Consider the following 14,008-nt stretch of genomic DNA (forward strand, 5'->3'; position numbering starts at 1 on the left):
CCAAGGTTAACGACAATGCGAAGGCAGAGAAGAAAATTGACCCCCTCGGCGAGAAACGGCTTTTATGGCCCCGCCGGTCCTTTCGAGAAGGCTACAATGCTTGCCCTCATATACGAGTAAAAACACGCAACCCTTATGTTCGCCTCCTCGAGTGGGATGGTCCATCGCGGTATCGTTGAACGGAAGGCAGCGACCCATTGCGCAACGGTCACGATCGTCGGTGGCGAACGAAAAACGACGAGAAGAAACGTGACCGTCCAAAAATAGACCCAACATGGGTCATATCCGCCGACGACTACCAATGCTGGGTGCGTGTGAAGATCGCTTTTGTGTGCTTGAAATTAGCTCTCGTCGACTGGGAATTGATCTTTTAGGGGGCAGTCGCAGAGAGACCTTGATATCACGAGATTGTTGACATTGTAGCATCCACTTCACACATGGGCTGCTACAGCCAATCAATAAACGCGGCAGGTTGGGTCTGTTTTTTAAATTATTTAGATTGGTAAATTGATTGATTGCATGTTCAGTGCTAATTGGCTTGAGGCACAGAGCTCGCCGAATATATCCAAAACAGCGTCCGCCGGTACCGTTAATTGTTATTATCCTAAATTATGGCTCGTTATTCATCATACCTATCTGGGCCTTCACTTGTGGCGAGATCTCGGTGCGCACGACAACAGCAAAGTGTCAACAAGGAATTCCATACCGCGCAGAAGGTAATGGGATACGGTACGGGGTAATTGCAAGCGATAAAATTGAACAGCATTCGATACGAGTGACCACCGAGAGGTCTCCGCGCAAAGCAGAGTAGGAACATTTATGCCAATTGCTTCTAGAAGAAATGCTTTATCTTGTCGGTTCACAAGGTATGTTACGATGCAATGCATGTGGTATTTTTTTCTTTGCTGTCTTTTCTTTTGTAGGCGGTGAACGTGAGCTATAATTTTCAATTTCATTTATCTGATACAGCTGTGAACAGATTATTCGACGAGGAAACATTGTTATTAAAAATAGATGATTTATGTACTTTTTACAATTTTTATGACAACATTTTCTTTTTATTATTCAAAGGTACTACATTCCAACAGGAACATGACCTGCTTTTCAACTCACTTTTTGAACAGCACTTCCACAGTTTCCCGATTATGGATCGACTACCCGAGTAGAAGAAATGTGTTGATATGTTGATATATGTTGATAAGATAGCAAAATGAGATATGGACATGATTGATGTAAGAGATAAAAGATCAGATATCAATATCAATAATTTGCACTAAAATATCATGAGGAGATCAAGTTATGCTATTTGTAATAAGTGATCAATATCATGTGCCATTGATTTGTTCTTATCCATAGCATATCTTGATATTTAAATGGTATTTCGGTGCAAATTTTTGATATTGTTACCTGTTCTTTTATCTCCTATATCAATCAAGTCCATATAATGTTTTGTTATTCTGTTCATGGCTTCTACCCGGGTATACGTTCTGATTATGTACATTTATTGAACGGCTACACAACGAGTTTGATATTTGCCCCACGTTTCGACACGGGAATTACAATTTACCTTTTGTACCACACGATACCTTGGTAGCCAAATGGCATCAGACGGTATCAAGATCAAGAAGTCATGCGCTGCCTTTGCTAGTTTGAGGAATGTTTGAGAAAAATAAAACCCAACTTAATTCACCGAGTAATGATATTGCTTATATGGTGCTAATATGGCTCGATAAAAGATATTTTAGTTACAAGATAAAGATTGTCGCTGTCCGGAACATCTTTTGCTGGCGAGGATGGGGTGTGCTAAATGTCAATGAAGGAAAAATACATACGATTTGACAGTTCGGTACCCAACATACAATCTTTATCCTGCAACCAAAATATCTTTTGATTCGATGTACTATTTTCTTTATAACTTTTGAACGCAATGTTCGATTATTACCAATAGTGATTAACCTTCCTAATGCATTAGAGAAAAGTTACACATCGTGCATTGGGTTCCATTTGGACCGAAGATTTCATCTCGATCACAAAAACTCAAATTCAACCGATTTTTGATCTTCAGGCACCAAACTAAAGCTGTAGGTTCTTAGAACAAGCTCATGAAGTGATTTATTCAAATTGAGCTATCTAGATCCCGGGGAACCTGTACTAAAGAGGTACTGTTTGAGCTTTTCAATTTGGCACCTAATTTTCGAACTTCGTGTTATGAAACATAAAACTGCTGCAAATATGTGTTCCGATGATCCCAACTGTATTTGCTATCTTTTATTCGTCATTTCTTGGCAATTTTATCCCTTGAGCGGTCATCGGAAAGCCCTCTGGAAGATCCGTAAAACTGGCCAATTCTAAAAGTTAATCCCAGAGCTTCGCGATTTTTTCGTAACCATCCATTCTGGCAAATTGTGGGTACAATCAATACTGAAGTCTTCAGTGGCGTCTAATCTATCCGTGAAAGTGGCTGATTCCAAGAATTCATCCCAGAGCTTCGCGATTTTTTCGAAACCATTCATATCGGCGAAATGTGTATGTAATCAATAGTGAAAGTGCTCTGAGACCAAATGCTCCCAAAACGGTGCACAGTGTTTTCTAACCCAGGTGATCGAAAATGTTTTGGCCATGAAAAGTTGATTTGAGAGTCTCAGTGACTTCGGGGAAAAGTTGCTCCATACTCCACCGCGGTGCTTCGGAGAATCGGAACATCCGTAAAAATGGCCAATTCCAAAGAGAGATTCGCATTATTTCGCAATCATCCATCCTGACGAATTCTGGATGCAATTCATAGTGACAGTATTCCCTTACCCCAAAAAGCTCCCGAAACGGTTCTCCAAAAGATCCGGAACATACGTAAAAGAGGCCAACTTCAAAAATACATCCCAGAGCTTCGAGATTTCTTCATAACTGTGAGACCCTAAATGGCCGAAACGAAGTTATGACTGCGACTCTCCGTGGATGCGTGTGCACGCCGCGGAGGTCTGACTCGAAGAGGAAAAATCATGGCTTGCTGCTCGCCGATTGACACGCTGATGGGTGAATCTATTATAACACGCTGAAGGCATTTTACTCAAACCCCACATTTCCCTTCTTCTCTCATTAAAAACGCAAAAAAAAATCTTCTAGCATAGGATGCAATGCTTGTTTTTTCTCCTGGGTTATTTAAATGAGACGAAGGTGAACATCGGTTGCAATTGAGCAACCGGTTAACTCCATTGAAAACTGCACACCAAAATAAACTTGACTCAACATCATGGTTTTAATACCAGAACAATGATTCAGAGTGTGGGTTCCCAAACTGTGGGCAGCGAAAGATAAAGCGTGGTCCATACTTTCGTTGGATGATTAGAGAACAACAAATTTACGAAGCCTTCGTTTGTTTGTCAAATACAATGACAATTTCTTCCAAAAAACATTCCAAATCTTACCCAAATGCGATCCAAAACTACACAGATAGAAAAAGTTGTTGAAATTTACACGAAAGTAATGCACATAAAGGGAATGCCAGAAAGAGCGTAAATTTAAACGATATTATCACCTGAATGTATGCAATTTATATTGCATTATGTCAGTTTTTATACGAATAAGTATCATAATGCTACGTAAATTGCATACATTTAGGGCGAACTTATTGGATAAGATCCGTGTACGCCCAAAATAGTGTAACTTTCCACGTCTTTATTTTTTACGCGCTGATTACTTTTCATTATTTTTTTTTCTGTGTAAGCGGTGTTGAACTTCATTACTAATAAGATTTAAGAACAACCTAATATAGATAAGAAAATTCATACTAATCCAAATTCAATCCAAATCAAATCTAATGCTATTCCAATCCAAATCTAATTTAAATCCAAACTCGATCCAAATCCATTTCAAACTCAATCCAAATCCAAATCCAATCCAAATCCAATCCAAATCCAATCCAAATCCAATCCAAATCCAATCCAAATCCAATCCAAATCCAATCCAAATCCAATCCAAATCCAACACAAAGCCAATCCAAATCCAATTCAAATCCATTCCAAATCCGTACATTTAATCCAACTTTTAGTTTCGCGTATAGTACAACATCAACCATTTGCCATCAAGCAGTATTGCATTGCTAGCCAATAACTCCAAACTAATCTTACGCATAATATATTCGAACTTTCGAATTGCTTTGTAAAATCCGGCAACCTTATTAATTTTTCAAATTCCAAGATATCTACTCCTACAGGTAATCCCGCTATGGCTACTAAGTCAGTACATTCCAAAATAAATTTCTAGATAATATATTTGGCTTTCCGAACAGTTTCGAACAGTACAGCATTGAATATTTCTCCATTTCTCTCAGATTTCGTTATATAATAGCTCTACTGGTAGTCTCATGTACGTTGCCAAGTGGCTTCATGTAATCTAAATTTGTTTTAATCAAAATCAATGCTCGCAGGACTTTGAAATTTTCTAGATCGTAAACCATTTTCCGTTGGTGTTTCATACGCGTCTTGTGATTTAGCAAACCACAAACCATTTTCCGACGGTCTTCGAGACGCGTCTTGTGATTTAGCAAACCACAAACCATTTTCCGACGGTCTTCGAGCCGCGTCTTGTGGTTTAGCAAACAACAAACCATTTTCCGACGGTCTTCGAGACGCGTCTTGTGATTACGCAAACCACAAACCATTTTCCAACGGTCTTCGAGACGCGGCTTGTGATTTAGCAAACCACAAACCATTTTCCGACGGTCTTCGAGACGCGTCTTGTGATTTTGCTAACTTAAATATATCACTCGTAACAATTTAATTACTCACCTCATGAAATCAGCGACAGGATCCAAAAAATAGACTGGCAGGATCGCCAAAATGTGAGACCCTAAATGGCCGAAACGAAGTTATGACTGCGACTCTCCGTGGATGCGTGTGCACGCCGCGGAGGTCTGACTCGAAGAGGAAAAATCATGGCTTGCTGCTCGCTGATTGACACGCTGATGGGTGAATCTATTATAACACGCTGAAGGCATTTTACTCAAACCCCACAATAACCAATTATACCAACGAAATGTCTGTGCAATTAATTGTGAAAGTTTTCTGCGACCCGAATACCTGGTTGGCTACAGCGTCGATACACCTATGCCTGGCGTATTGTAGAGCTCCATAATCGTCGGTCTTGGGCGATGTTCCTCCAGTTTCCCCGAACGTTCAGAGTCCCCAGGACCGATTCCACCGCGTGCATCCAGCGTGTTCGTGGTCTCTATCTGGTACTCTGCTGTATGTTCTTTACGATATTCTTTCTTCTGACATTTGCACTAAGTGATCAGCCCACTAAAGTCTGCCGTCTTTGATACGATTATAATTTACACAGCTTACGACTCATGCGTCTGCGCCACACACCATTTTCTAGTTTTCCTCCGAGTATTGTACGCAGCGCTATTGACTCGGAAATCCGGACCGCCTCCTTTAACGTCCATGCTTCATGTCCATAAAGAGCCACCGGTAGAATCAGAGTTTTGTATAGAGCAAATTTCGTTTCCGTCTGCATGTTGCGGGACCTAAGCTACTTACGTAATCCGTAAAAGGCCTTATTCGTAGCAGCAATACGCCTTTTCACTTCACGGGAAACGGCATTGTCACAAGTCACAAGCGATCCAAGGTAAACAAATTCTTCAACAACTTCAAACACATCCCCATTAAGCACTACCTCAGCACCACTACCACTTGGTCTTCCTATATCTCCGCCACCATGTACTTTGTCTTGGTAGAGTTAATGGTTAAGCCTATCCTCGCCATCTACTTCATCAAAAAAGGACAAAAGCCTCCACTACTGCTCTGCGATCGTTTCCAATGAGGTCGATGTCGTTCGCAAATCTTATGATATTATGCGACCGTGTGATGATAGTGCCGTTCCTCTGCACGCCAGATCTCTTAATAGCGCCATCGAGTGCAATGTTGACCAGTAAAATTCTTCTTTATTCAAACATTTTTGCTCTACAATTATGATTTTACATATAAAGTGATCGGCCGGCTTGGCCCTCCAACTTTGATTTAAAAGTTTTCAATGGTAATTAGCATTTTATTAATAATAATTTTAATTTATCATGACGGCCTTTAGGTTGATAACCTAACTACTATGTACCTAACTACTATGACCTCGGATATTCTAGTCCTGAGAGGGGTGTTGAGGATCATCCTCAGGAATTTGTTTTGGACCCGTTGCAGTTTGAGGTGGTGGGTTTTAGCGCAGCTCTCCCAGACCGGCATGCCGTATTCGATCAAGAAGGATGATTTGCTTATAGACAGCAAGCCTATTTTTCAGGGACAATAACGACCGACGGTTGATCAAAATATACAGTAGCTTCGACAAGACGTCACCATCTTGTCAAGCTGTTACCTGAAAATAAGCTTAGTCGGCCTCGTTGGCCCATTCCATAGTCGTGCCATTGAGGATGATTTTACAGTCCCCAGGCGGAACATGTTTAGGAGATTTAGAGTGGGGGAAATTGATGACCTGGGTTTTCGCCACGTTGATACAGATCAAGCGCTCTGATCAATCTACCGTTGAAGACGATGGAGGTGTCATCTGCGAACAGAGACAGAATGCCGCATTCTGGAGGTTTTGGCATGTCGGAGGTGAACAGATTGAAAAGCAGGGGCCCGAGGATAATGCCCTGGGGGACGCCTGCAACGATATTGAGCCAATTGAAACTCGCTCCGCTAAGACCCGGAATGTCCTTGCCAACAGGTAATTGTTGATGATTTTCACCAGGTAGCTGGGAAGATTGTAGCGTTGTAGTTTGTACACCAGGCCATCATGCCATACATTGTCAAGTGCCTTCTCGACATCGAGTAAGGCCATGGCGGATGTTTTCGAGACAAACTTGTTCCGTCTGAGGACGTTGGTAACTCGGGTCAGTTGGTGTACAGTTGACCGACCGCGTCGGAAACCACACTGTTCCTCGAGCAAGATGTTGAGATTTTCGGCAGACTCAAGTAACCGATGATGAATAGCTTTTTCGAATAGCTTGGATAACCCTGAGAGAAGGCTGATGGGTCGATAACTTTTGGAGGAGGAAGGATCCTTCTCAGGCTTCCGGATGAAGATGACATTCGCTGACTTCCAGGACGACGAGAAGTAGCTGAGTCGGAAACACTGATTAAAGATCAGCGAGAGGTGCTCAAAGAACAGGGCACTCATGTGTTTGAGCTCGAGATTCATGATGCTGTCAAAGCCTGGGCCTTCATGTTCTTCGATGATTTGATGATGACGAAGTGACGACCTATTTCAGCGACCTTCTCTGCAGGAGTTATCAAGCGATCCTTAGAGCCATTATTGTCTAGTGGGATCAAAGGTGTCATGGACCGAGGCTTGGATTTTAGTATTTTGGTCATTTTCCAGAACGGCGTAGCAAATCTGGGAGAGTGCGGATCTTATTCGAGAAATCGTTACAAAGCAAGACCATGCTGAGGGTGGCTGAAAATTGGAACTAGCTGCTCTGATGTGTAGAGCGGTGGGTCACCTTCAGCCAGAAAGGACTCGTTGTCCTGACGACGGAATCCAGGAGGAGGAAGCAGGGAGCACTGGCTGGGAGCCGATGGTACTTGGGTATCGGGTGCCGCGGATGGAACCGATGCAGCGGCAGCAGCAAGCCGTTTGTGTGGCTGCAGCGGTGGAAGAGCCGGAATCGGTCAACGGGGAGGCCTAATGGCCGAAAAAATTCCTCTCATTCAGCGCCGGGGTGGATCTGGAACGCATAGGCTGACTTTTGGAGAAAGCCCTCTTCCGGATCTCCACGAACTCGGCGCGCTTGGGACAGTCCTACGTAGTGGCCCGATGTTTTTCATAAAGTTGGCGCAGAGGCAGAGGTCCGAACATTGACTCTGATCACTACATCGTTGTCAGTAAAATTCGATCACGGTTGTCAACTGTATCGAACGAAAGATCACAGCGAACGATGCGTTACAATATCCAGCGATTGTCGGAGGAAGGAGTATCGGCTGTGTACCGCCAGAAGCTCGACGAACGGATAAGTGCAATCAACGTTAGCGACAACATCAACGATCTATGGAGTCGATCCATGGACCGGTGAGCACAACAGCACGAGAAGCGGTAGGCACTGCACAGAGGTGACCCAGGACGGGTTGCTTCGATGTGGAGTGTCAGAGAGTGACAAACGAGAAGAACGTTGCCAGAAGTCGAATGCTGGTGTCAGATACCCGATGGAATAGAGATCGTTGCAAGGAAGCAAGAGCAGCCGAAAAACGAACCCACCGCAGGAAAAAAAAAGAGAACAAGTTATTAGTGAGGCGCAGGAAAAAATGGAGCAGAACGATATGCGGAGGTTTTATGAGTCTGTCGATGGCGTGCGGAGAAAGACAGCGCCATCTCCCGTCATTTGCAACGACCAACAAGGGAATTTGCTGACAGATAAAACTGAAGTGGCTGCCAGGTGGAAGCAACACTTCGAGACTTTGTTGAATGGAGGAAGTGACGGTGCATCAGTGAACAGAATAAATATTAGCGACGATGGACAAGCTGTGGAGTCACCTACACTAGATGAGGTTAGAAAAGCTATTAAAGAGCTGAAAAACAATAAGGCTGCGGGGAAGGACCAGCTCCCGGCTGAACTTCTCAAACATGGCAGTGAGCAGCTTTATGAAGTTCTGCACCATATTATGTCGAAAATATGGGAAGACGAGGAAATGCCTGCTAGCTGGTTGAACGGCCTCATTTGCCCTCTCTTTAAGAAAGGGCACAGACTGGAGTGCGCCAATTACCGAGGAATAACCCTCCTTAATTCGGCGTACAAAATTATGTCCCGTATTCTGTTCAACAGATTGAGACCGCTTGAAGAGTCCTTCGTCGGTGAATACCAAGCGGGTTTTCGTGAGGGCCGATCAACGACGGATCAAATGTTTACCCTGAGACAAATCCTTGATAAATTCCGGGAGTACAACTTGCAGACACGTCATCTGTTTATTGATTTCAAGGCGGCGTACGATTCAGTGAAACGGAATGAATTATGGCAAATTATGCTTGATCATGGTTTTCCGGCGAAACTGATACGGCTGATTCGTATAACGTTGGACGGGTCGAAATCAAGTGTAAGGGTTGCGGATGAAATATCGACGTCATTTGTGACCTTAGATGGATTAAAGCAGGGTGATAGAATTCGCGGACGATATCGATATTATCGGAATTGATCGCCGTGCCGTGGAAGAGGCTTTTGCGCCTTTTAAGAGGGAGACAGTGAGGATTGGACTCACAATAAATACTAGCAAAACGAAGTACATGGTCGCTGGCAATCAACGTGGGTTCATTAGTGGTGGTGGTAGCGAAATAGTGCTGGATGGTGAAAAATTTGAAGTGGTAGAAGAATTTGTGTATCTTGGAACATTAGTGACGTGCGATAATGATGTTACCCACGAGGTGAAAAGGCGTATTGCAGCTGCAAATAGGGCTTATTACGGATTTCGTAACCAGCTTAAGTCCCGTAGTCTGCAAACGAAAACAAAACTCGCGCTGTATACTACTCCGATTCTTCCGGTGACTTTATACGGCCATGAGACATGGACGTTAAAGGAGGCTGATCGGAGAGCTCTGGGAGTGTTTGAGCGTAAGGTACTGCGGACAATACTCGGCGATAAACTGGAGAACGGCATCTGGCGGCGCCGCATGAATCACGAGTTGTACCAGGTGTATAAAGGACTGGTTATTATTAAGCTTATACAACACGGCAGACTACTGTGGGCTGGTCACGTTGTTCGTATGCCGGAAGAACGTCAAGCGAAGATAATATTTAGTAGAGAACCCGGAAGAGGCCGCAGGCTTCGTGGAAGGCCGCGTACACGATGGCTTTTTGCAGTTGAAGAAGACCTGAGGGCGCTCAATGTTCAGGGCAACTGCAAGCGATTGGCCCAGGATCGACTCCAGTGGAAAAGGATACTCCATTCAGCGTAGGTTCATCGAAGAGCTGTTACAGTAGCCGATCAAGTATCAAGTAAGTTGCGCACTTTGGATCGGCAACCTCCAACTTGTCGCACTCATCTGTCAGGTGCAATTCGCCACACTTGTTGCAGCGCGCGGCCATGTGGCAATTTTGGGTGCCATGCCCGAAGTTGAAACATTTCGTCTACTGCGTCACGTCACGATGCACGGCACGGGCCGGTTTTCGCTAGCATTCGATTGCTAGCAACATTTTTCTCGTCCGTCACTCGCTGGCACTCTTGATGAGGAGTCAACCATTTTTTCATTGGCGTCGCTGTGCAGTGCCTAATACTTCCTGCGCTGTTGTAGTCACAGCTTCGTGGATATTTGCCCACAATCTGTTGACGTCGCCAGATCCAGTGTCAACTTCTTCAACTGACAAGCGTTGGATATTGAAACGCATCGTTCTGTTGTTTCGTGAATTTGTGACGCTGGAATGTCGCTCCCGAATTTTTGCATCAAAGAGTCGGTCACACCTTAGGTACGTATGGGCGGAATCGAAAACTGATAACAAGCACTAAGCTGAAACCAAGCTGGACATCGCAGTAGAGAAAAATAAAGAAGTCAACCGAAATCTAGCCTGATAACAGATTTAAGGTTCCTCCAAACAAACACGACGTGACTGTCGCCGTTGCTTGGCGTTTGCGGTTCTATCGCCGTTGGTATGGAAGCGTTAATGTATGCAGCGAGCCAGCAATACAGTCGTAGTGACCAGTTATCGCCGTCGTGACGATAAAATTGCTTAGGTTTGGAAAAGCTTCAAGGCGATAGCTGGACATCGCTCAGGATGCAGAAATGTTAAATCATAACTCGGCCGCCTTGTACCCCACTCAGGGTTGTTAGCTCTCGCTCTCTGCGGTCTATCTACTAGGGCCGACTAAATCAAACTGAAGATGATTATCTTTACAGGTCGGCTCAAGCACCGATGGAGACACGGATCGGATATTCAAAACCAAATCGCTTTATATCTTTTACTCACTTTATTACTAAACTAAAACTTACATGTGTTTTATGTGTGTGGAATTGTGTAGAAAGCGCTGGGACCGGCCGGCTTCGTCGGGATCAACGATGGCGGGGTCGGTAGGGTTGGGTGGGCGACTCAGTAGCACTCACTGATACCAAAGCTTTGGATCGTGGGTTCCCTGGTCTCGACGCACGAGGGGTCGTTCAAATGGTGGATGGGCTTCACCGGATAGTTTTCTCTCGCTCTGATTCAGCAATGGCGGCTAGGTAATTACAGTGTGATCGGACGGACGGTCGGCTCCGGTGGCAACGGCAGTAGTACTCACTCTCCGTGCACGATGCGACGTCGTAATCGGTTGACCGAATTAACAATCCGGGCTCAGGCGAGCCGATATGCGTGACCGATGTGTTGAGGGACAGTCACTTCTCAAAAGCTTCGTTTCAGGCCTTCGAAACGATGACACGTGCTTACGGGGAAGCTTCTTTTTCCAAGCTTTTCTCTTCGCAACTGGAACTCGGGACTTCGACGACGGTTTATGGACGATACCTGCTGTCGATGGGCCTTCTCACGTATAGGCCATGAATAAACGCCCACCAGAGGACCTCAAGCAGTTGACGGCCACTGGAGGGCTTTATGCGGTCCTATACCGCTGGGTCCTGATTCTTTAAATGTGGGATAATATACTAACTTCTCCACTTGTAACTGAAAACTTGCAATTCGAAAATATACTGTGCACTGCTCCGTATGGCTTGGTAGCTGAAGTGAAAAAGACCGCAATTTCTTCTCAGAGATGGCAGCCAACCTCATAGTACCCCATATACTCTAAATATCCCCATTATTTATTCTCGAGCAACTCAATATTTTTCCGTTCTCCCATTTCTGATCCCGCAGAGTGGTTTTTTGATAAAGTGTAAGTGTGTATGTCAGTTAAAAATATAAACTTTTCAATTCGACTCCAGTATAATCATCTAATTATTTTATATAAACTTAGATTCTGAATGTTGGTTTACATTTTGATAATTCATAGTATGTTTTATTCAATTTATAATTCGCTTTATTGTGGTTTCTGATAGGATTACTTCTAGATTTAGAATATGATATCCGATATGGTTTGTATCATATTACTGAGCTGAGTTCTTATTAAAAAAGTTATTATTTTTATAGCATCTCTCTCCTTCAGCTCGAACTTGCATTGTAGGGTGAAGTACCCGAATTGTAACATAGTGCACAGGATCCTAAAGTCTCACACGAGAACGACACCTCAGAATTTTTTTTTCGTTCAGCATACACGCTAGTTCGCGACTTCCGAACGGTTTTGCACTGTTTCGGTTTGTCCGAATGCAAATTAATTAAAGGTACAGTTCTCATTTCCATATCACACCATTGGGTAACTCAACCAAAAATCAATACCACATAAGGGAGCACCCATAAATTACGCAACGTCTAGAAGAAGAGAAGGTTGCCCGTAATGTGACAATCCATACAAAATTTTTGGATGCTGTATACAAAAAGTGTTACATAATGAGAGGAAGGGGGTTTGAAAATGGCCAATTTTTGCGTTACGGATCTTTCCTAACAGACTTTAATGTAAAGTCATTCTTTAATGTATTCTTCCCTGGGTAAAATTTTGTTCCTTCTTACCGGAATATTTTCTAGGCATAATTAGGATTCAAAAGAAAAAAATATCCTGTAAAGTAAACAACCGCATTAAAAGCGTTTACAAAAGAACTTAAACACCAAGCCCTCATTAGTCGGCACCATATTAATCCACCTATTGCTTCACATTAGCAGCTCCGCTTTAAGGGCGACCTCTTGGCTGTCACCCATCTGAGATCTAATCTGTACCAATCCGGTTGTCGAATGTTGATTAACCTTGTCACTTGGTCGTTACGACTTCCTCCATGCGCGCGCATGCAGACTCCAGCTGGTCGACAACCACGCGGTTGACTGACTTTCACGCTCCTTCAGGCGGACTTATATGTATGTAGCCATGTTACCCGGCCGGATCGGATATTTGGCAACATACCCGTTCTACGATTCCGTTATAAAAATTAATGGTTACCTTATCTGTATGGCCACGACACACGCATCCATCTTGCTGAACGCGCGCGCGGTGCGGATCGGTTGATTGAACGCAAGCCGATCGACGACGTCGCGGTCGTCGTCCGGATTGCAACACTTTGCTCTAAAAAGCTCAAACGCAGCTGCCGCAGTTAGTTCGGCTCTGGGGCAGTTAGCAAGAGCCGTTTTCTGCGCCGGGCCACATGCACCCTGAAACCTGTTTTGGATGTCGGTACCCACCACGTGACTGTCACCGTTCCGAACCTTAAAACCTACTCTTATTGGAAATTTAGCTCTCAATCGGTGCGGGGCCGGCACAGTCATATACGACTCGATTTGAATTATTGAATTAGGTGGGCGAAATGTGCATGGTTCACAAAATATAGCAATGTATGGCATTAGGCCATGGAACGGGGCTTACTTTTTAAGCGGCCTTGGGTGGCTCGGAATACAGCAATATGGTTATATTATTAGGTTGACGTTTTGGCGTTCTGGTGTACTGTAAGATGGTAATAATTATCGAACCATTTCGCCATCCCTAGTGTTTCCAAGTGCAGCCTTTTCTGCGTACATAACCGTAAATATTTTTAACTACCAATTAGCCATCAGATATTAAACATATGTACATTAGAATGGGAATGATCATGTTATTGGTGTAAGTAACAATGACGGTTGAGATAAGTTGCGGGTAACGATACGAGCAAATATTTCGTATTTGATTGCTTGCAGTTAACCTCATGTTAATTTTATTACAAACGAAACGTTAACCTCATATACATTACAAACGAGGTAAACGATCGACTTAGTATTTTCGACAAAAAATCTGCACAGTCGTGAAAACGTCCAATTTAAACAATAATATTTTCGGACCTTTATTAGACTATTTTAATCAGGAGAATAGTCGAGTCTAAGCAAAGATATCATTGTTTCAACGCTCTTATGCTCTTTAGTTCGCTATACTGCCATTTATTCTTGAACTTCCAGAATACCTTCAAGAGTCGTCAACTTAAAATTTCGAAAATCTCATAT

Source organism: Armigeres subalbatus, chromosome 2, assembly GCF_024139115.2.
Source record: "Armigeres subalbatus isolate Guangzhou_Male chromosome 2, GZ_Asu_2, whole genome shotgun sequence".
In the NCBI taxonomy this organism is placed as follows: Eukaryota; Metazoa; Arthropoda; class Insecta; order Diptera; family Culicidae; genus Armigeres; species Armigeres subalbatus.